This window comes from Panthera onca, chromosome B2, assembly GCF_046562875.1.
Source record: "Panthera onca isolate mPanOnc1 chromosome B2, mPanOnc1 haplotype 2, whole genome shotgun sequence".
Taxonomy (NCBI): domain Eukaryota; kingdom Metazoa; phylum Chordata; class Mammalia; order Carnivora; family Felidae; genus Panthera; species Panthera onca.
This window is the reverse complement of record NC_138343.1, coordinates 149,351,057-149,375,362: the sequence shown is the minus strand read 5'-3', so window position 1 is coordinate 149,375,362 and position 24,306 is coordinate 149,351,057. Positions and strand designations below refer to the sequence as shown.

The 24,306-nt window shown below is 50.7% G+C and overlaps 1 long non-coding RNA gene across 1 annotated transcript; it reads right to left on the bottom strand.

The window, feature by feature from the left end:
- Window positions 1-13,183: 13,183 nt before the first annotated feature.
- Window positions 13,184-17,718, bottom strand: LOC132667854 (uncharacterized). Its single transcript, XR_009605410.3, has 3 exons — window positions 16,585-17,718; window positions 14,659-14,795; window positions 13,184-14,533 (listed from the first exon to the last, which is right to left on the bottom strand). It is a non-coding gene; the product is annotated as an uncharacterized LOC132667854 (long non-coding RNA).
- Window positions 17,719-24,306: the final 6,588 nt, after the last annotated feature.

Below are 24,306 nucleotides of genomic sequence, written 5' to 3'. Positions count from 1 at the left end.
ATTTTGCTAGAAAAAAATTTTTAAATTTTTTAAATGTTTTTTTATTTATTTATTTTTGAGACGGAGACAGAGCATGAGCAGGAGAGGGGCAGAGAGAGGGGGAGACACAGAATCGGAAGCAGGCTCCAGGCTCCGAGCCGTCAGCCCAGAGCCCGACGCGGGGCTCGAACTCACGGACCGCGAGATCGTGACCTGAGCCGAAGTCGGACGCTTAACCGACTGAGCCAGCCAGGCACCCTGCTAGAAAACATTTTTAAATGCAAACTCCCATTAAAGTTTATTTAAGCAAGTAAAAACACAGGCCAAATGAAGGAAGCATGGACGTAAATGCTTTACCAGCAGTAAAAACTGGAGAAACCAAGAGAAGTGAATGTTGAGAAACGTGTTTGTTCATGGAAAACCCAGAAGTGGAATATCTCCGGACTTCGCCCCGGCCTCTCCTTTATCCACCAGCATCTCTGGAAGTCAAAAGTACCAAATTATAAGTGTTTGCTTTTGGAAATGCAGTACAACATCAACATTTTCAAAAGTGCTTGGGGTGCCTGGGGGGCTCAGTCGGTTGAGCGTCTGACTTTAGCTCAGGTCATGATCTCACTGTTCGTTCATGAGTTCGAGCCCCGTGTCGGGCTCTGTGCTGACAGCTCGGAGCCTGGAGCCTGTTTCGGATTCTGTGTCTCCCTCTCTCTCTGGCCCTCCCCTGCTCTCTCCCTCTCTCTCTCTCTCTCTCTCTCTCTCTCTCTCATAAATAAACGTTAAAACGGTTTTTAAAAAGTGCTAATGTTGCAAAATTTTGTGAAAAGTGAAAATCGTGGCCTAAGGCTTCGGTCAGGATGGCGTTGTGTTTGTGGTGGAAACGCCGGTGCCATGCACGTGCACCTGTTCTGAATAGACACCAATGAGAGGAGGAAGACAGAGAAAATGTAAAATTAGAGAGTACCGGAAACAACGCAGACATCGTTGAGGATCCGCATCTGGACAGAAGTGCACAACAGTGGGAAGGAGCTGGAGGGGCCATCCTGCTGGACCCGGGGCCCCGAGCAGGCCGATCCCGGAAGGAATTGAGGTCCCGTAGGGTGGTGGGAATGACAGTGCCCACGGGGAGAGGAGGAAACACTGACCCAGCCTTCTGACAGGAGGTGAGCTAAGCCAGGCGGTGGTGTATCTGGATGCCTCCTGCCAGGACAGCACGTCTTGCTCCAGGGTGAGGGCCCCACTTGGACCAGGTCAAGGCCTTTGTTAGCCAGAGGGAGGCATGGGCGCTGCGAGAGTGGGAGAGAGAGACTGTGAGAATCACCACCTAGGATGAGCTGACCAGCCCCAAATTCCAAAATGTGTGCAAAAACCAAATGCTAAAGGACCATCCAAAGCAGCAGTTGAAAGATGAATTCACTCCAGATAAAACACAAATAATGAAACATTCCGAAAAGAGCTTTAAATACATGTATAGGAAACATAAAGAACTATATGATGAGATAATACTCATAGAAGGGGGTAAGAAATTGTGAAATAAAGAACTGGCAGAAATAAAGCAAGCATACTTTTAAAAAGAACCAACTGGAAATCCTAGAGATGATAAATGTAGCGATTGGCGGAAACACAAAAGGAAGAAGAAACACGCTGAGGGACGCATCTGGAAAACAGAACGGGAAGAGGTTTTTGAAGATAGGGGTCCAACGAGGGACAAGAGCAATGGGCTAGGAGAGCTCAGTCTACTCTAATTAGAATTCCAGAGAAGCGAAGAGAATGGCAGAGAAACATAATTAAAGCAATAAAAGGTGGGAATTTTCCAGAGTGTCAGAAACACATGAGTCTTCACATTGAAAGTGCTCTCAAACATCAGGCAGGATGAAAGAATGTACCCCCCCCCCCCACCTGCTATAGAGCAGTGAGACCGCCAGGCCAAGGTCAAAGTGGAAATGTTAATAATTACTTCAGAACAGACTACAGATGTGGGAAAAAGGATAGAATCAGAGAACCTAGAAACCACGCCCCTCGTGTGTGAGGGGCAAACCGTAGAAGAGGAAGCTCGGGCTCGGACAGGTGTACTTCTGGACACCCTTGCCCCTACTCACTTCACTGTCCCCCAGACCCTTAACAGCGTGGGCTTGAATGGCACTGGTCCGCTTACACGTGGATTTTTTACAGTCCCGTACTACAAATGTGTTCTGTCTTCCTTGAGATGTTCTCGATCACATTTACGTTTCTCTCACCTTATTGTGAGACGACATTATATCATGCGTATAATATGCAGTATGTGTTAGCTGTTATGTAATCAGAAGGCTTCTGGCCAACAGTAGGCTATCAGTGGAGAAGGTTGGGGGAAGTCAAAAATCATGCATGTATTTCTAACTCTGAGACACTGGCGTGCCTGACCCCTGCATTGATCAAGGGTCAACTGTGTTCTAAGTGCCCTGTTTCAATAAAACGATTTCCTGATGTGACGCCACTGGCCGGAAGGGCACGTCGGCGAGTTTTCTGCAGGAAGACCACGCTATGCCATAGCTGAGCACAAACGGCCCAGCTTATAGGGAACCTCTGTAATGCTAGCGATGTGCTTGGATTACAACTGTGATTCCAAAAGTTGGTGGTCATCAGGGTTTCCTAGGGAGCTTTTTAATTTTTTTTGTAGCTTTCATATGATAGAAAGTTTTCAAGGCCATATCCGTGGACATAATAGTATAGCGGTCTCCCAGACCGTCCCAAACACCACTGTCCCCACAGTCACCCCAGCCAGCGTCACGTACCCTCTACCCTCTTTCCTCATCCCTGACAATAGTCAGGCATTATTTCATTCCATTAGTGCTTCCAATGTATCTTTAGAAGACAAGGACTGTTAAAAATACATATTTTCCTAATACCGTCATAATTTGAAAACAATTGCTTTTCAGTCATCGACTATTAAGTCTGTGTTCACATTTCAGAGGACTTTTTATTTTTTTATTTTTTATTATTTTTTTTAAATGTTTATTTGGAGAGAAAGTGTGTGCACACAGTGGGGAGAGGGACAGAGGGAGAGAGAGAGAGAGAGGGAGAGAGAATCCTAAGCAGGCTCTGTGCTCAGCAAAGAGCCTGACGTGGGGTTCTATCTCACGTCCCTGGGATTGTGACCTTAGCCAAAATCAAGAGTCAGGCACTCAACCAACTGAGCCACCCTGGCGCCCCCAGGGGACTTATTAAACCTACACATTCGCTCAGCCCTAGACACAGAATCAAGATCCAGAATCTGTGCATTTGACGTCTCCCTGAGTGATTCCAGTCGGTCTGACAACCGCTGGCTTAGATGACATTTTAGATCCTTCTTGACCTTGAGGCTGTGACACACACATCTGCAATCACACCTAGGTGAGGCTGTCTCCCTCATGTCACTGAACCAGGATGGGAATCCAGTCTGCACCTGTTACCTAGGTGTTGGGATGAGAAAGTAGCATGGGGGAGGGGGAGACAAATTCCCAAGTTTGACATCTATCCCTTAACACTAATCGTAGGACAGTGTGAGGGGATCATTATAGCTGAGACCCGGTTTCCGCTGGTGAGAAATGAACATCAGGGTGGCGATTACCTGACCGCCCACACGCAGACCCCACACAGTCCAAATTAAAGTACGTGGATGTACTCGCCCAGTGTCTACGGCTACAGAGATGTTTTCATCCTGATTCGAACGCTGGCACCGTAGGGGTTAAAAATGTACGTGACAGCAAGGGACGTGCGGGGAGGTTTTTTTTAATAGACGTGAACATAAGTGGAACAGCACGGAAGTATTCGTGCTTATGTGTGCGGAAAAAAAGAAACACGGTAACATTTTAACTTTTTATGCATATTTTTAATTATTAAAAGACACCGCATGAGCAATTCCATTTGTTCAGAACATCGCAGCAAGCCTGCAAGGTCCTGGGACGGATGTAGGCGAGAGAATGCTGTCGTAAGCATCTGACTGGGTGGTGGTTGTTTTGGCTGTGAAGTGTGATCCCTGTGTTCATGACAGCGCAATGTCTGTGACGAATTTGGTACGTTACTGCGAATTTTTAAACTGTTTTCTATATGTGGGAGAAGACACGTGCTCCTCTCCCCTGCCCCAGACTATGAAACCGCCTTTCCAGTCCTTTCCGTCCCCGAGACTCACGAGTGTCTCATTGCCGATCCCCTCCCCTTCCCCTCTTTCTCCAGCCCGCACCCCCCCACCCCCGGCCCATCACGTGCCTTTTCCAACTCGGAGGCTTGTCACCCGGATCTCAGGGTTGTCCCCAACTCCCTCCTTTTTCACTTTGCATGTCCTTCCGGTTTCCTGACGCTGGCAGTCCTCTGTCACGGTGCCCTCCTGGGGTCTTGTTGCACCCTCCCCCCGATGTCAAACCTGTCCGATCTTCCTAATGCACCACTGCCATCGTGTCATAGCGATTTTCACCCTAATGACACCCTCACAGTCAGTCAGCTCAGCCCAGCTCGTTTTGTTAGCTCAGTTTCCTACTATTTCACAGGTGAGTTCAAACAAATCGCTCCCTCTCCGTCTTACGAACTTGCCTCTGCTCCCCCACCTCCCCAGCTTTGCTCGAATCTTCCCTCCACTGGGAAGACCCCCTCTCGTACCCACTCGGTGAAATCCTAACCATTTCCCTAGACGTCAGTGCTGTTGGCTGGTCTTGATTTTCCTCTACTGAGCACCAGAATGTCACCTTCCACCCCTGTGATGTCAGGCATGGCCACATGACTTGTTCCGGGTAACGAGACGGTACGGAAGCAGGGTGTTGCTTCCGGGTGGAAGTGTTTAAGAGCCAGTGAGTGACCGGCCAGCTCTGTCTTCCTTGGCTGCAGTGCCCGTGCAGGAGCGGGGGAGCCGAGACACGGAGCAGCCCAGTCTCAGCCACGAGCAGCCCTGCAGGGCCACCGGGGCCCACGGTGGGTATTGAGCCCTGGAAGTGGGGGGTGGCTACTACCGTGGGACAACTTGCGCCACCACACAAGTGCTGAGCACGGTCTTAGGCTCACACAGACCTGAGGTTGAATGTCATCTGCCCGCCGTTGGCCGTGAGTGGCCAAGCATCCCTCTGAAGCCCAGTTTTCTCATCTGAGCAATTGGCAGGATGCTCAGGACCCTGAAAGTTAAGCGAGCTGCATGCTTGCAATGTCCAGCCTCAACGTCCAGTTTCAATGTCAGTGTTGAGATCTTCCCTCTTCCTGGCGTTGCAAATGTACAAACCCTGATGTAATTTCAGAGAAGACGATTTATTTGGTCTTCTGCTATTTGTAGGACAATTACAAGACTACACAAATTTTCTGCCCAATGTTTTCGCTGAAGTGTAATCTCTCTCTCTTTTTTAATGTTTATCTATTTAGTTTTGGGGGGAGAGAGAGAGCGTGAGAGCTCGAGCAGGGGAGGGGCAGAGGGAGAGAGAGAGAGAGAGAGAGAGAGAGAGAGAGAGTCCCAAGCAGGCTCCACACTGGCAGTGTGGTTCTTGAGCCCATGAACTGTGAGCTCGTGGGCTGAGCCGAAATCAAGAGTTGGACAGTTAACCAACTGAGCCACCCAGGTGCCCCAAAGTATAATCTCTTCTATTTTTTTAAAGAGATTTATTTATTCATTTACAATTTTTTGGATGTTTATTTAATTTTGAGAGGGAGAGAGAGAACTCGAGCAGAGAGGGGCAGAGAAAGAGGCAGACACAATCCAAAGCAGGCACCAGGCTCCGAGCCGTCAGCACGGAGCCCGACGTGGGGCTCGAACCCACTAACCGTGAGATCGTGACCTGAGCTGAAACCAGACACTCAACCAACGGATCCACCCAGGTGCCCCACCCCTAATCTCTCCTAAAGTAGGGCACAGATACATATTTCTTTTTCAGATAGTTGATGAGGCAAAATGTAGAATTAATTTGGTTAAATTATTGCATTCTAATATTCATGTCTTTCTAAAACAAACCTCAGGTGGAATTTTTACCTAAATTGAAAAATCTATTTAAAAACAATTATCAGAAAAGTAAAAAATAATAGAATAAAAAAATGTTTGTTGTTCAAATATGTCTCCAGTTACTTTTGACCTGAATATCTAACTATTTTGAAATATATGACAGATTTTTATTTCAAGCGTTTTTGTTTGTTTGATGCAGATTTGCCGAAGTATTAAGGATGAAATGAATAAACATACCTTCATTATAGAGGTTGCAATTTCCTTGAGAAACTTAAGACATCACTAGCATCTTTTTTTTTTTTATTTTTTTAAATGTTTATTTTTGAGAGAGACAGAGACAGAATGTGAGTGGGTTAGGGGCAGAGAGAGAAGGAGACAGAATCCGAAGCAGGCTCCCGGCTCCGAGCTGTCAGCACAGAGCCCAAAATGGGGCTCGAACCTATGAACCCTGAGATCATGACCTGAGCCAAAGTAGGACACTTACCTGACTGAGCCACCCAGGTGCCCCGAAAAAATAAAATATTAAAAGGGGCTGTAGCTGGGGTGCCTGGGTGCCTCTGTTGGTTAAGTGTCCAACTCTTGATCTCAGCTTAGGTCATGATCTCACGGTTCATGAGTTTGATCCCTGAGACAGGCTCTGCAGTGTGGAGCTTGCTTGGGATTCTCTCTTTCTTCCTCTCTCCCTGCACCTCCCCCACTTGACCATACACTCTCTCTCTCTCTCTCTCTCTCTCTCTCTCAAAAATAAGTAAATAAACTTAAAAGGTTGGGGGGGGGGACTGTAGCCAAGAGTGTACATAACAAAGTATCTGACAGACATATGCCCAATGACGGGTGAAATAATTATGTTCTAGCTAAAAACTATTTGTTTAAATATAGAAATTCATGAAGAGATGTCCCTTTCTATTATTTTTTTTTTAGTCAAATAATGTGGTTTACTTGTTGTAGGACAATTTAAGGGGTGGCAAAGCAAGGTGAGTTCCATATTAAAAAAAGTACATTCTAAATACTTTTAGTCTCGTACGACTTTCTACACCACAAGTCTGCATTTTCACAAGTGACCCTTATTTCTGAGGCCACATACACCTTGCATTAATATGAACAAAGGTTAATATTTTAAGCCAGGGATCCAGCCTGCTTGCTGTTTTTAAATGGTTGAAAAAAATCAAAATGAGAGGTGACACATGACGAAACACTAATTTAAAGCCTAGATATGTACAGTATTAGCTAACAAATAGGGATAAAGTCACAGAAGTAAACGAAGAGGGAGTATCTGCTTCTCATCAGGCTTGACTTCACTGTACTTGTCAAAAACAAAAAGGCCTCAGATCTCACAGCTCTTCTGGGAGGGCAAGGATAGTTGGCCCAGAAGAAAGAGTTTTAGTCCAAAATGACATTCTCGAAGTTTTCTACTGGCAAACCAAGAATTCAATATTTGGAAACATCTGTAATTGGGACTCTTTCTGAAAGGTCCAGCAAGTTGGCCACAGGAAAGCCCCTGACGTATTTGGACAATTTGATAGGCAAGGTGTAGGGTCAAGAACCAAGCCCAGACTGGGTCCCCGAGGGACAGCTGTAGGGACAGAAGCTGAATTACTGTCTTTAGCTTACACGTGCACTGACTCAGAGTGAAGCAGACAGTTCCGCATATCCTGGGGAAAAGCACAATGATGAATTAATGAGGACACTCAGCGGGTCCCGGAGAAGGGCACGGAGCGCGGAGCAGGAATCTCACCCCACGGAGGCCAAGGCTGGACCACACTCACCTGCGTCTCTGCCTGCAGGTGCAGCAGCGTCGGGATCCTGGCTCCTTCTCCTTCTTTCCCGTCTCGTCCCTTCCCAGGCCGCTGTCGTGGTTGGTAAGAGTCTCTCCTCTGAACTCCCACATCATGCTTGCTGTCACACTCATGTTTCTCCCAATATAGGACCCTAGGGGTACTTGTAACCTTTATGTTGAAGGCACATAAGCGCACAGCTCAGTTAACCCCACACGAACATACCAGTTTATAAAATAAGACAAAACGACCGAGTATTCCTAATACCCCGGAAGCCCCCCTCACATCTCTTCTCAATGAGTCCCCTCCATTCCTTGTCAGAGTGAAACACTATCCTGATTCCTGGTATCACAGATTAATTTGCCTTGTTTTAGAAATATATAAAAAGAGAATCAAAGTGGGGGTGGGGCTTTTTCATATTAACTGCTGGGCACAATCCCATCATAGGATCTGCAGTCATTTCTACTGTTAGAGACCATTTGGATGATTACCAGTTTCTGCCAGTTGAGAGTCGTGCTGCTCTGGGGGCGCCTGGGGGGCTCGGTCAGCGGAGCATCCGACTCTTGATTTCAGCTCGGGTCGTGATCCCAGGATCGTGGCAGTAAGTCCTGCATCAGGCCCTGCACTGAGCCTGGAGCCTGCTTAAGATTCTCTCTGTCTCTGTCTCTGTCTCTCCCTCTGCCTCTCTCCCCCACTCATGTGCTCTCGCTCTCTCTCTAAAACACTAAAAATTAAAAAAATTTAAAAAAGGATAGTGCCGAATAGTTTTGTAGGAGCCTTTACGCGCACCACGAGTAGGCGTGTTGGCTGGGTGTGTGCCTGGGGCGTCATTGCTAAGGTCACAGTGCACACAAGCACACACATTCAGAGGATACCGCCTGTTTTCCAAAGTGCCCGAATCACTGCACGTTCCCATCAGCATGGTAACAGCTGGTGTTGTCTGTTTGTAGCCATTCTGGTGTCTGTATCATGATATCTTATTATTTTAATTCTCGTTTTTATGAGAATTACCATCTTTTCACATATTTATGGACCATTTGGATATCCTATTTTGTGAAGTGCCTCTTGAAGTCTTTTGCTTATTAAAAAAAATTTTTTTTAATGTTTATTCACTTTTTTTGAGAGAGAGAGAGTGAGCAGGGAAGGAGCAGAGGGAGGGAGACACAGAATCCAAAGCAGGCTCCAGGCTCCGAGCTGTCAGCACAGAGCCCGAGGCGGGGCTGGAACCCATGAACCGTGAGATCATGACCTGAGCCGAAGTTGGATGCTTAATTGACTGAGCCACCCAGGCGTCCCTAGGATATAATTATTAAATTGAAAAGTTTTAGTTAAAAATAGAACATACCTTGCTTTTCTATACAAATTAAAAATGTAAAACTTCATAGCCAATTTAAGAAGTTTTGAGTTGAAAACATTTATGTTTGAGTTTTATTGAGATGTCAGGATTCTACACAAGTCTGGATGGAGAAATATTTACAAAACATATATCTGGGAGGGGAGAAAAAGGATCAAATTGATATGTGTAATTCACTGTATGTTAATTATACCTCAATAAAGCAAGAGAAGAAGATTCTACTTATCTGCAACCCAAATCATGTTATATACACAGCAAATGTCGTGTGCTTGGTCAGAGTGGTTTCCTGTTGTGGTTTTCACTTCTTGAGGTGGTTGCGCTGAGGAAAAATCTGGTTACTTTTTTCTTTCTGATCCTTTTTAAGACATTTAATTTTGGCAATTTTGCTTCTTTAAAAAAAAATGGTGTACATTTTGGAAGTAAATCAGAGCCATCAACACTGGGAATAAAACCATGTATTTCTCTTGGGTAAAATCTTTCTCCATGTCTAAAAATAAGCTACAATTCTAAGTTTAAATACAACTTAAAAAAAAAGTGTTTCCTGGTTAGAAAAAAAAACAAAAAACAAAAACAAAACCCTGCAGAAACGTACATATAACAATGACATAAAATTTGTTCAGAAATCAAATTTTTTCAGTTAGATTACCAAATTATCAACATTTTTGTATATAATATTATTGGCTTTACAAGCAAGAAAACCGCACAGCGTGCCTGATTCAGGCGTCACATGCTGTAGCATTAAAAGTCAAGTGGTCTGGGGCACCTGGGTGGCTCAGTCGGTTAAGTGCCCGACTTCGGCCCAGGTCATGATCTCACGGCCTGTGAGTTCGAGACCCGCGTCGGGCTGTGCGGACACCTCGGAGACTGGAGCCCAGCCTGGAGCCCGTTTAGGGTTCTGTGTCTCCCTCTGTCTCCGCCCCTTCCCTGCTCATGCTCTGTCTCTCTCTGTCTCTGTCTCTCTCTCAAAAATAAATAAGCATTAACATTAAAAAAATATATATTTAAAAAAAAAAAAGTCAAGTGGTCTGAAGAGGTGAGAGATCATGGGGACAGAAGTGGTTCCTGCTTGGCCTTGCGTTCTAAAGCGGTGACCCAACACTTTAAGGATGTCCCTGACACATGCTATAATTTCGATTCTACTGCTCATTTACTTTCTTTCTTTTTTTTTTAATTTTTATTTTTGAGACAGAGAGAGACAGAGCATGAGCAGGGGAGGGGCAGAGAGAGAGGGAGACACAGAATCCGAAGCGGGTTCCAGGCTCCGAGCCATCAGCACAGAGCCCGATGCGGGGCTCGAACTCACAGACTGTGAGATCATGACCTGAGCTGAAGTCGGACGCTTAACCGACTGAGCCACCCAGGCATCCCTACTGCTCGTTTACTTTCTGTATTTCATGTTCTACCTGTGAAAAATGCAGAATGATAATGCCAGGCATGGTTAAAAGGGTTGATGGTAATAAGTCTGTCATTGAAATTTTAAACATCCCCTCATCAGCAAGGGGCAGATTTAGTCAGCGTCCTGTGCAATAAAGATAATGTCTCCCTGTGGGGCAAAGAGTAGGTTAGAGAAGAGTGAGAGTTCCTACGCTTGGAGCTGGTCAGCTGTGGCACAGACCCACCGCCTGTGCAGCATCTCCCCAAACCCTACAGCACCCCATGGCACATAGAGAGCAGGGGACAGAGGGGGAGGTGAGGCTCATGCTGCCTGCTTTGCTGGGGACAACAAAGCCCTTTGTCTCTGAGCCAGGAAGCTCGTGTCTTCTGCCAGCGCCTTCTGGCACCTCGCCAGGCTGACCTGTTACTTGCAAGGAGGCGGAGCCCTCACACGCTTCTTGTCACGGACCGCCATCAGCGTTTTGCGTGAGGATTGGAGGAGGTGCTAGGTCACCTTGCCAAATGCTAGTCCCTCAAAAGTATCCTTCCTTCCTGACACCAACGTACTAAAAACTATGAATGTTTGTTAGCCAATCATTACTTTTCTTTTTAGGTTTCAGTTGGTACTTGTAATTATATCTCAACAGCCCATGGCGCGGATATTTACAAGACAAGCAGCTAGATGAAAAGTAAATGCATTTTTTTTTTGCATTTTTCTCTTTTCAAGTCAACTCTTTAGACATTTCCAGATGATAGACTAAGACTTACACTTTCGTGTAGGTGGTCCCAGTAACTGGCGTCCGTACGTATTTAAAATTTTAGCCGTCGAAAGCACACTTGGTGCAGTATTGCAAATGTTTTTAAGAAAAAAGATACTACCAAAGAATGTCCAGTGCTTGCAATTCTCACCGTGTTTTCTGATTGTAGTTTGCAGGAAATAGAAGACTCAACTGTGACCAGCTGATGAAAAGAAAATGAAAAATCACTCTCACTGGGAGATAAAAATTGGCTTCTGAGGTTCGACCTGCTATGGGACTCTGACACAATATTAATGATGATGCATTATTTTTCAATAACAAATTCTGCCCCGAGCCTCAGTAATACTGTTGTATTCTCTTCTGTTTCCAGTTTCTATTTGAAGAGAGGGCAGGATCCCTTTTATATCTTCTTCCTCACCTCCTGGATGTCTGCCAATATTGGATATTGATCACACACCATAACATCACTACCCCTACCAGGGTTTATGGCGTTTAAAAATTCTTACCAGACCTTCTTGTAAAAATTTCACGGGGAGATCACGAAATATTAAGCCACATGAAACAGCACTTCTTTTTGTCAGAACATTTCCTTGTAACTTCTGTTTAAGGAAAGCACCCCAACCACCAAATTCTCCTTAATGTTAGTTTCCTTGAAAAATGACTTTTGGGGTGCCTGGGTGGCTCAGTCGGTTAAGCGTCCGACTTCGGCTCAGGTCACCATCTCGCGTTCCGTGAATTCGAGCCCCGCGTCGGGCTCTGGGCTGACGGCTCGGAGCCTGGAGCCTGCTTCAGATTCTGTGTCTCCCTCTCTCTCTGCCCCTCCCCCGTTCATGCTCTGTCTCTCTCTGTCTCAAAAATAAATAAACATTAAAAACAATTAAAAAAAAAAAAGAAAAATGACTTTCTGGTGTGCTTCTGGAGGTTTTCTTGCAAGCCCCACCCCCGGAAGATGGGTGCTTGGATGGGAGTTTTGGTTTATTGGTGAAGAGTTGAGCTTCCTGTTCAGTCTGTGACCAATTTCCCCCCGTACCTGTTTATATTTATGATGGTTATGGCTTAAACAATAGAACATGATGTAAAGAATATTTGTTAGCTGAGCAGAGTGGCTTCATAGGCTGTCTGGCCGTAACGGATGAGACGTGTCTGATGGGGGCGGGCTGGAGTGACTTCCACACCTGCCCTGCCTTGAGGTCCTGTATAAACGTCGCGGACTTTCCGAAGGCCTCATTGCCGGTGGAGGAAGTTCCGAGGGGCGGGCAGCCCTCCTGTTACTGCTTCTGTGGCTCCAATCGGGCCGGCCGCCTGGTTATGTCCTGCACCCTCCCGACAGTGTCCTCCCCCGTAACGTGGGGCTGTCAGCCCCTGCTGGCTAATGATAGTGTGAGAATCAAGCAGAATGCCAGCATTTGGCGGCCGCCGAGGCTTTGTTTCCTGCCCCCTCTTCTGGCCCCACGCACCTTCCGACATCGCGCCAAGTCTTGGAGGTGGTGGGCGATGTGGTAAAGCAGGAGGCCTTTTCTTTTTTTTTTTTTTCTGATGTTGAGAGAGAGCCGGAGAGACAGAGATCGTGAGCAGGGGAGGGACAGAGAGAGAGGGAGGGAGAGAGAATCGGAAGCGGTCTCCGTGCTGTGGCACACAGCCCGGTGCGGGGCTCGAACCCACACACTGTGAGATCACGACCTGAGCTGAGGTCAAGAGTCGGACGTTTAACCGACTGAGCCGCCCGGGGGGTCTGAGACGTCATTTTCTTAACTGAAGAAGTACGCGATCTACTCTTCAAAAATCCCTCAGAAGAGCATTTTGGAAGGAGGCCCGTGATAAGAAAGGAGGCAGGTGGGGCGGACACTCGTTCCCCAGGGGCCCAGCGCCGGGAGGCACCGCAGGGACAGAGGTCAGGTGGAGGGTCCAGGAGACAGAGGCCGAGAGGGGTGGCGGGAGGGACCAGGGGCCGTCCCAGCGTTTGTGTAGTTGGCCCCCCACCCCGTTTTACAAAAGGGACCGCTGACACTCGGGAGCCGCTGGACAGGGTCCTGGGAGGCACCTCCCGGCCGCACGGGTGGTCGGCATGGAGGGGCCGAGGCAGCCTGACTTCAGCAGGGGCAGGTGTGACGGGCCGACGTGGGCCTGGGTGGTGACCGTGGACGTGCCGAGCGTGTCTCCGGCCTGCCGTGTGGACCGGTTCCCGGCCCAGCCTGGAGTTGCACCACGGCTGCACAGACGTGTGGGCTGGAGCCCCCCGCCGCGGCCCTCAATGCCTGGAAATGCCCGCATCCTTTCATTGTGCGCGGAGGGGAGCCAGCCGACCTCCGCCCACCAGTGGCCCGGACAGGGCTCGGCTGGGTTCGGGCGTGGGCCCGCTCCGGCCTGCCGGGCGGGAGCGCGCCCACGGACCGGCCGGCCGGGCGTCCCGATGGGGCTGTGGCCCTGGGCTTCGTTCTGAACGTTCCGCCGCATCGGGCGCATCTGCAAGAAACTGGGGCACGCTGCCTGCCCGGCCCCCGTGCCGTGTGCAGGAGGTGCGCGGCCCTCGGGAGCTGGGCTGGGGGGGCCCAGCTGCTGTCCTTGCCCTGGGGAGCCCCAGGTGGGCCCCTCCGTGGATGGGGACCCCGCGTGCGGAGAGGTGTCCCCACCTGCCTGAGGGCGCGGCTCCCGCAGGCTGCTGAGAGCCAGCGGCAGACTTGGGTCGCCGCCGTCCTGATTTCTCCTTTTTGGCCTCAGACAGGCCCGTGATGCTGTCAGGAAGGGAGCGCGTCGCGATTCGTGATCAGCTCCAACTTATCGGAGCGCAAACCTTCGATGAGCAGTACCATCGCGTCATCACGTGTCGCCTGCTGGTTCCGAGGTCCGGGGCTACGTGGGGGCTCGCCGGGGTCCCTCTCAAAGAAGGGGGCGATTGGAGAGGCGGCCAGGGGAGCGGGAGTGGGGGACGGGGCGAGGGAAACAGGAGCAAGGAAGGCCACCCAGGCTCAGCTGAGGTCACGGCTACAGGCGCTGGGCGCACGGGGTGCGTCCAGAGGATGGAGACTGGACAGACCCGGCTGCTCCCCCCCTGAGCCCCCTCATTGTGGGCTGTCACCGTGCTGGTGCAGGGGCTCCCCCAGCTTCTGAGCAGCCCTGGCCTAGAAAAGCGGAGAGAGGCCGGCGGCCCTGTGGCAGGGCGCCAGAGGAAGGTCTCCCGGGCTGCGGCTTGTGACCGGAACCGGCCGGGAGGAGGGCCTCGGGCACCAGAGAGAGCGCCACAAGTAGCTGGGCCAGTCGGTTGTTGCAGTAGCTTCCGTCTCGGAGCCCAGGGTTCCTGGGCCTGGGCCTGTCTCGCTCTGGGCCTGGGGAACGTGTGGAAGTGTCCGGGGGCGGCTGTCCCAGTAACGGCCTGTTGAGAGCAGGACGTGCGAGGGGCTGCTCTCGATGTTTTGTCCCACTGTTTCTCTCGTCTCCTCCCTCCCCCTCCTTCCTCTCTTTCCCCGGAAACACACATACACCTGGACAGTCACGCACCATCACCAAACACTGCCTGAGTCTCTGACTCGTCTGCAGGGCGATGATAAATTTCTCTCCGAGCCGGGCCCCACCTCTCCATGTCTCACTCTGTCTGTGCCATCCATCCATCGTCTCTCTGACTTTAACTCGGAGTCCTTAAAAAAAAATTTGTTTTAATTTGAGAGAGAGAGAGAGATAGCACAGGCGGGGGAGGGGCAGAGAAGCAGGGAGAGAGACAATCTTAGGCAGGCTCCACACTCCGCTCGGAGCCCGATGAGGCACTTGACATGGGGCTTGATCCCATGACCCTGGGGTCATGAGCTGAGCTGAAATTAAGAGTGGGGTGCTCAACTGACTGAGCCACCCAGGCGCCCAACTCTGAGAATCCTTAAACTTGTGTCCAATCGTGAGCCACAGTCTGCCTGTCTACCGCTACGATTATCGTGAATGCAGTAAATATGGGCAAACACGTGCATAGACACCACTTGCTGAGCTAGATGGGGCCCGTCCTGCAGGACCTCAGGCACGTGAGACTGTGGTGTCTCGCAGCCCCTTCCCTGTCACAGGGCTGCTCCATGACACCTGTCCTCACGGGCCGCCTCCCAGTGTGGCCGGGGATGAGGGCAGGCCCCACACAGGCATGAGAGTGTTCTTCAGGTTACAGGGAGGGAGGGGGCTCTGCACCTGCTGGACCTTCCGAGCTCTGGGTGCAGACATCTGCAGGGGATGCGCTGGCCGAGAGCCCAGCAGAGCGATTTGGCTCTGGGTCCTCGATCACAAGGTGTAGATGGGTTTTGCCTTCCCCGCGCTTCTGTGTGAACAGTTTGTTCACCAGCAGATGTTGGTGAGCGGGGACCGGGTCAGGCGGTGCATGTGACGGTAGCAAAGACGGGGAGAAACCCCAGTTCCTGCCCTGGGCACATCCCTATTGACGGGGGAGGTGAAGATCAAAGTCGAGGGTAAATGTGAAACGGCCCGTCCCGCCGTGTGGGGCAAGGCTGCCGGGTGGAGACGGCAGGGAAGGCCCACCTGCGGGTGTGAGCGAGGATTCCGGACGGATAGGTACACCTGGGAGCTGTCAAAGGCAGACAGCGAATGTGGGGAGAGGGGCCAGGGCAGCCGAGGGTCTTGTCCCGAGTTCTTCCCCGTGTGCGGGGGAGGCCCCAGAACCGTGACGGCGACGCCCGCATCTAATCCGTCTTTTGGGGTTTGCACCAAATCTCAAGGGTGCTGCTCTTTCGAAACGCTAAGACGCTGAGGGCAGGGGATGGGCTAGGTGGGTGGCGGGCTTCGAGGAGGCACTTTTTGGGATGAGCACTGGGTGCGTATGCAGGTGATGAACCGTGACTTCTGCTCCTGGACCCAGGATTACACCGTATGTTAACTAACTCGGATTTCAATAAAAGACAAGAAATCCTAAGACGTCGAGAGTGAGGCGGACTTTGGATTTTGTGTTCTTATCAGGAACGACGTTAGGTAATTGTCATAAAGGAAAGGCCATAAAACACGGCGTCCCCGTAGCGAGGCCCTGCTCGTTCTCTGGGCGCTGTCCCCCCACCTGCTCCATTCACGGGTCCTGAATCTTCATGGGGCAGCCCTCTGCCACGGGCCAGTGTCGGTGAGCGCCCCTCCCGCCCCCGCTGTGCCCAGACACCCCTGAAAACCGTGACAGAAGATGAATCGAAGGAACTGGCACAGACGGGCCACAGGCCCTGACCCGGTTCCAGGAGGAACGACAAGCCCGAGCAGACCGGCCCCCGAGCCTCGTAGCGGATCAGCCCCAACGACGGCGAACGTCACTTACCAGAGGATACCGGGCGAGCTGCATTTAGCGTTAACATTTTATAGGTGGGGAGACTGAAAATAACGATCCGTTCATCACGTTGCCCGGCTGGCTTTGGCACCCTCCCATAAAACCACCCGGGCACCCGTGGCCTCACGCACTTGCCCCACACAGCGTCGTCCCTTGCCCCCATGCGGCCTCAGGACGCCACACCTGCTCTGCCCCTCGGCCCCTCCAGGGCTCCTGCAGAGTCGCCGAGATGCCTTTTTGGTGAAAACCCTGCCGTGTTGCCAGGTTTCCCAGGGTTAAAGGGCAATGCGCGTGAAAATGGGAAAGGCGGTGGGAGACGTCAAGAGGCCAGACATTGTTCTCCAGCCAGCCAGGCTGGGAGCCTTGCGCGGGTCGTCCTGCCCGAGACGCCCGCTTTCAAAGGGACAGTTTGCTGGGCTGTCCTGGCCCTGAGCCCCGCCCCTGAGAGAAGGTGGCACCCGCTGCGGTCTGGGTTCTGTGAAATGCAGGCTTTCTGACGCGGCAGGGACCCACAGTCGGGCACCCCCCTGCCCTGCGCACTCGGCGGAAGCGTCTGGAGGCCGGGAGACACGGCCCGGGCAGACGCTGCAGAGTCTCCCCGCTTACGACCCAGCCTTCCTTCCGTTAACGCTGCTTTCAGCTTTCACTCTTTACGGGGCGTCACGTGCACACGGGAAAGTGTACTGAGCGCATCAGCTTGGGGAACTTTCGCACGGAGCGTCCCCTTGTGATCAGAGCCCAGATCGAAACCGGAGCACACGGGACCCCGTGGCCTCCCCGGGGCCCTTTCCAGCCAGGGGGCTGTCTTCTGAAAGTTGTTTTGTTTGCGTGTTTTTGTACCTTATGCAAGTGGATTTTGTGTTACCTTTGAACTGCATTTCCCTCTATACTTTAAGTTCACCGTAAAAGGCGCACGGGGTAACGCTTCACCTTTGCTTAGAAGTGGAGGTGAACAGGGGCAGACTCTCGATATCGGCTCAGGTCACGATCCCGGGGTTGTGAGATCGAGTCCCGAGTCAGCCTCCGCACTGAGGGTGGAGCCTGCCTAGGATTCTCTCTCCTTCTCTCTCTCTCTCTCTCTCTCTCTCTCTCTGCCCCTCCCCACCGTGCACATTCACATGTTCTCTCTCAAAATAAACATTAAACAGCGACCACGAGTGGAGATGAAATCACAATGTGTCGTCACGTAAGTGTGTGTCACCACTGGGAACACCAGAGGAGTCACACTGTCATGACTCAGCCCTAACGCCCGAGACCCCAGGATAGACAAGGAGGACCGGGTTGAAGTTGCCATGGAAACCAAGGAGCAGCTGATGGGGCGGGGGGGGGGGGTGTGAGGGCGGGATAGCAGCTGTTCCCATTTTACTTATTTATTAAAAATTTCTTTTAATGTTTATTTTTGAGAGTGAGAGAGAGAGAGCATGAGCAGGGGAGGGGCAGAGAGAGAGGGAGGCACACAATCCGAAGCAGGCTCCGGGCTCTGAGCTGACAGCACAGACACCGATGCGGGGCTCGAACTCACAGACTGTGAGATCATGACCTGAGCTGAAGTCGGCTGCTCAACCGACTGAGCCACCCAGGGACCCTGGCTGTCCCCACTTTAATTTCAGCGGGTCCCAGTCAACCTCAGGCGGGACTCACACTCGCTTGGCTCCCAGGGCTGGTGGGATTAGAACGTGGGCCCCCTCCTTCCAGAAGTCCCCTGGGGACAAAGGCCACGTCCCTCCGCTCACCTGTGTTCCAGGCACCTGCGTGGTTCCGGGGGGCGCTCAGTGCCAGCCACGGGAGGGGCGAGAATCGCCCCAGAGGCGGCCGTGGCCCGACGGGGCCCTCCTGGGGACAGCTGGGCGGGCTGTCAACCCCAGTGGCTCCCGCCCTTCCCCTCTCCCGGCTCTGACTGCTCACCGCACGCACCTCCCAGAGGGAACGCGCGTTGTAGACACAGCAGGTGAGAGTGCACCCCGGCAGTAACCAGGAGTAATTTTCAGAATGATCTGGCAGGTGATGGCACGGCAGTGGGGTGGCGTATAGAATAATCGAAACCCAGTATCGCTCAAGAAACCTTTCGTGGTTCCTCCGAGCTCCAAAGCGACCAGGCGCCGTGCGCGCTCTGGCAGGCCTGCGTAGGTCGGGCTGTGCCCACGGCCCCCGCCAGGCAGGGGGCTGAGGGTGGGCCACAGAGGACTCAAGGGAAGGGCCACTCGTCATGTTAAGGGGGGCGGTCAAAGAACATCTTTACTCGTTCCGGTGAAGCCGTGCCACCGGCCGTGGAGCCGGGCCGGGAGGGTGGCGGGCAGATGCTGCCGTCCGAGGCACAGAGGGGAACGGAGGCAGGCTGGCTAGGCACAGGGACACAGGGCAGAGGGTGACCTTGTGTCTCCTGAGACTGGAGCTGGACGGGAGCCAGTCTTCGTGACGTGGTTCATCCACGAGGACAGGACAGTGACACAGCCCTGCAGCGTTTGAAATGGCTGAGGCATGGTCTGCTCGGCCCCGTGACAAAGGACCGCAGACAGGGGCTGAAACACAGACGTGTGTCCTCACAGTCTGGGGGCCAGGTGCCCAGAGCCAGGTGCCAGTGGGAAGGTGTCCTTCTGACGCCTCTTCTCCAGGCTTGCAGGGGGCTGCTGTCTCACTGTGCCCTCCCAGGGGCTCTGTGGATGTGCGGAGGGAGGGAGGGAGGGGGAGAGGGAATGAGGGAGGGAGGGAAGAGAGGCGAAGAGGGGGAGGAGGGAGGGAGGGAAGAGAGGCGAAGAGGGCGAGGAGGGAGGGAGGGAAGAGAGGTGAAGAGGGCGAGGAGGGAGGGAGGGAAGAGAGAGAGGGAGGGAGAGGAAGGGAGGGAGGAAGGGAGGAGGAGGGGAGAGGGGCAGAGGGAGAGAGCACTCTGGTGTCTCTTCTCACGAGGACACCAGTCCTGTCCTATGAGGGCCCCACACTCACCACCTCCTTTAACCTGTTACCCCCTTATGTACCCCATTCCCAAGTTCAGTCCCACGGGCATTTAGGGCCTCAAGCCAGTGACTGGGGCAGACGATGTGGCCACAGCAACCACTTCGGAACTTTTCGGGAGCCTTCAATGAGCCCTTAACACACTCCCTGGGTCTAAGAGACATCCTGCCGGAGAGACGAGACTAAAATGCCAAAAATACTTCACGAAATGAGACAGCACACAGGAGCTGCACGAATGTGTTCGGCGTCCCGGTTCAGAGCTGTGTTTCGTTGTGAGGTGTTTTACAACTGGGATTTCTCCATCTAGCACAGAAGCGTACAAGTCCTTTTATAGAATTCATTTTACTTTTATTCACTTGTATCTTCACACTCTTTATTGAATTTACAAATAACGAAGTTGCACGTCTCTTAAAATAGTTTGTAAATCAGAATTGTAATCAATTACGTGGGCCTTGCCCCTGTAAATTCTAAATTGATGGTGTTTGATTATAATTTGCTTTGTGTGTAGAAGTAGATAATTGGGGAAAACGGATGTCTCCAAATCAAGCCGGTTTTAGTCTTGAAAACTGTCTCGCTGTGTCTTCTAACTTCGTGGATCTGGAGGGTGCGTGTAAATGGGCCAGCGACGTGCGGGAGAGCCATCAGTCCCCAATCATAAGTGTGCCCCGGCCATCAGTCCCCAGTCGTAAGCGTGCCCCGGCCATCAGTCCCCAATCATAAGCGTGCCCCGGCCATCAGTCCCCAGTCGTAAGTGTGCCCCGGCCATCAGTCCCCAGTCGTAAGCGTGCCCCGGCCATCAGTCCCCAGTCATAAGCGTGCCCCGGCCATCAGTCCCCAGTCGTAAGCGTGCCATCCGGGGACGGGGAGCTGTGTGCTGACACAAGGCCTGCCTCACCCCTGCCTTCCTCCCCTGTGCTCCACCTGCAGACGGCCTCCGTCAGCCCCACTCCGCAGCCTGAAGACAGCCAAGCCGGGCTCTGCGTATCTCACCATCGAACGCGCTGAAGCTTGGCCATCGGGAGGCTCTTGGGAGCTCTCAGAACCGTGGAGGCAGCCAGCATCCTGAGTCCCCGGTGGCCTGGCCGGAATCCTTGCCATTCCCCGCCTGCCCTCAGGCCGGGATGCTCTGTGACTCGGGGTGAGGCGTCCTACAGGACAGTGAGGCCACCTAATGCCACGTTGGCCTCCACGCCTGCCTCGCACAAAGCACGCCCACCCCTTGCCTTTCTATGTGACGAGACATCAGTAAGGGAGTGATTTAGAAAAGCTGGATTATGTGTATTTAAGGGGCCGCACCTGTGATGCTGCACGTAAAGGCAGGAGAGCAAGGGTCCTCTGTGACCTGGCAGTCACGGGACCTCGGTTTGATACCTGCCCTCGAGCCTCCTTCCAGGTGGGGCGGTCGGGAGGTTCGGGACATCACGTGCGCCTAAGGCGGGAGCGGCGTCTCCTCACTGTGTATTGATTTCCTTCTTCGAAGCACATTTGCGATTTGGGAGGCTTGGAAACGAATCGATGAAGTTACATTTCCATGTCAAGAGCAAGACATTATTAGTAGACTCATGTCAAACGCCACGTGAGTGACCGCCTCATTAAATGTTGAGCAGGACCGCTTTTGGGCCACAGCGCACCGGCTGCCCTGGCGGGGACGCCGGATGGATGGGGACAGGCTCGGGCCCCAGGGTGTCCGTCCAGAAGCAGGGCACACACGCAGGGTGTAATAATCGTGGAAGGTGAACACGTTTGTAGAGAAATACGGTCATCCTAACAGTTCAGAGGGCAGATCAATTATGTACCGGGTCACAAATTCTGGCTCGGTTTTGTTTTGAAGACGTGAGTTTCTTTTAACTCGGAAGACTACGTTCCTACTGAAGGCCCAGCGGAGGACAGGGCAAGGCCGCTGCGCTCGGGATCACAGAATGTTTCATGGCAGGGGTGGGGGGTGGGGGGTGGCACGCCAGGCCGGACCTTATGGGACACGGTGACTGAAACGAGCAGGAGGAGGGGGAAAGCCCACCAGGCAGCGTGCGGATAGTCCCGGGGGCAGATTCAGAGGCAGGCGATCACTGGCCAGCGCGCCGGAATGTTCCAGCCCCGCTCACACCACTGCCGGTGCCCACAGAGCGTGAGCTGCGCAGCCCAGGCAGACACCCCCATCTGGCAGGTTCTGACTCAGAGCGACCGCCGAGCACGTGCCCCTTTGGCACTGAACACGGGCTGCAGGGAGCTGAGGACATTTGGGCTTTGTAAGACTCATCGTCCACGGAGCACATGTCACCATCAGGGGTTTAACTGCATGATCTCTGAGCACCAGCTACGCGACGTGCTTCATCAGGGCCTATGGCTTTGCCCCTGAGATCGCGAGCTTAACCGGGAGCTCGATCAAGGGCAAGACAGGTGGTGCGGGAATCGATGTAGACGACAGGTGTATGCGGTCAGAATGCAGAGGACAAAGACGTTACCACCGCCGGACCAGGGTGGCGTCAATCTTCACGCTTTAAACGACGCGCTGGATTGCGATAGAGAGACAAGAACACAAACAATTTAAAAGCAATTATAGCTTGATTGATTGTAGGCTATTGGTAACTCTTTACAAATATGCTCTTTATGTTCTTACCAAGTGTATGCGATTATCGTCACTATTCTGGGAAGCAAGCTCTGTCCAGGTTTTCAAAGCGTGAAGTGGCGATGATACAACCAAAGGGTTTTAGCTTCTTGAAATAGGAAGAGAAGAAATGATGAATTAGTTAACAGCCTTCTGCTTAACAGTTTTTTCAACAACGACAAAAGCACAGATCTTGGGAGAGAGAGCATGAGCGGTAAGGGGCAAGAGAGAGAGAGAATCCCAAGCAGGCTCCGTGTTGCGTGATCTCACAAAGTGTGAGATCATGACCTGAACTGAAATCAAGAGCTGGACCTTTAACCGACTGGGCCGCCCAGGTGCCCCAACAAAAATATATTTCTTAAGTTAAAAAAATAAGTCAGTGTTTATTATCTCAAAAACGTGTGAAATTAGTGAAAAAAAAAAGTAGAAACTGAATTTAACTTCCAATTTTCCCTTGGAAAATTTTTATTAATTGAAAAATGAGGAAAAGCATCAATAAAAATAAAAACAATTGTATGGTCTCACTGTGCTACCAAAATGACACTGTGCTTGGGTATTAGATAAATTATCTAGGGAAAATTTGATTTATGAAATGGAATCTAAAATTTTAAGAGCCCCAATATTAGCAGCGTATCTCATCCCAGATTAAAGACTTTATTTTACATTAAAAAATAGCTCCCTTTTCAAATTACAAATGGAATAAATACACATTCTGGAGAATTTGGAAAAACAATATCTTACGCCAAAATAAAATTGCCCATTAATTCTACCCTTGAGGGGGGAAAAGCCACAATCCTCTGTGGATTTTGTTTCAATCTTTTTCTCTATGCAGTAGAACTGGTGCGATATAGCATATTGGTGATTCTTGGTGGAGGACGAATATGAAAACCCACAAGTAGGGGCACCTGGGTGGCTCAGTCGGTTAAGCGTCAGACTCTTTGTTTCAGCTGAGGTCATGATCTCCCGGTTCCTGAGTTTGAGGCCCACACGCAGCTCTGTGCTGACAGAGCAGGGCCTGCTTGGGATTCTCCCTCTCTCCCTCTCTGGGCCCCTCCTCTGCTCGCTCTCTCTCTCAAAATAAAGAAATAAGCTTAAAAAGAACCCCCACAAGAGAACTTTTAATAAATGTAGAGATGCAGATAATTGGACACACATTGCTGGGGAAGCCACTGTCATTTACAGGTGGTGAGCCTGCCGTTTTCTCTTAACATCATCATAAACATTTTCCAAGGCCCATAAATATTCTTCAAATCATGTTTAAATGGCTGTCTAGTTTTCCATCAGATGAAAAAAAAAAAAAAAACCTACGATTAATTTCTCCCCTCTCTTGTTCTTGAACATTTGGGACCTACTATTTCACGGTTATTAATAATGCTACAACAAATATCCTTATATCCACAACTTTGATCATTTCATTTTCCTTAGCGTCACAGAACCAGAATAAATGGGTCATAACATTTGAAATTGTTAAGCCTCCTGGTAAGTATTGCCAAAACTCCTTCTGGAAAAGCTGTCTAAATTCATATTCTCTTACTGATGTTGGAGAGTGTCCAGGGTAACAGATCCTATCCAAAGAAGATGCTCATCAAAACACAATTAAAAAGCAAATAAATACAACTTTTTCACTGATAAATTGATTTCTCATTTTTTTGATATACAGTTTGAATTCTAGAGAAGTTGAATATTATCTGACATGTTTATTATATACTTTAAAAAATATGCATTTATTTACTTTTTAAAGTTTTTTTTTTATGTTTTATTTATTTTTGAGAGAGAGAGAGAGAGAGACAGAGCGTGAGCAGGGGAGGGGCAGACAGAGAGGGAGACACAGAATCCGAAGCAGGCTCCAGGCTGCGAGCTGTCAGCACAGAGCCTGATGCGGGGCTCAAACCCACGAACCGTGAGATCAGGACCCGAGCCAAAGTCAGACACCCAACTGACTGATGCCCCAATCTGTTACTGTTTTGCTTGTGGATTCTTTGTTTTTTTGTGTTAAGAAGGTAGACTTTCTCTATCAAAAGATAGAGAAATACCCGCTGACATTTGTTTTTTATATCTGACTTCTTTAGTTATTATACATAAATACGATATTTCTATATTATAGTTATTATCTGTAACATGGTTATCTTATGTAGTATGTAGTTATTATAGAATACATTTATAGTTGTTAATAAACGATGTATTATAGAATACATTCATAGTTGTTAATAAAACGATGTTCTTTCTTAAATGGTCTCTGAGTAACTGATGTGTTTTGAGTAGTGACTGAGTCAACCCGGGTTTTGCAGGCATACAGTCT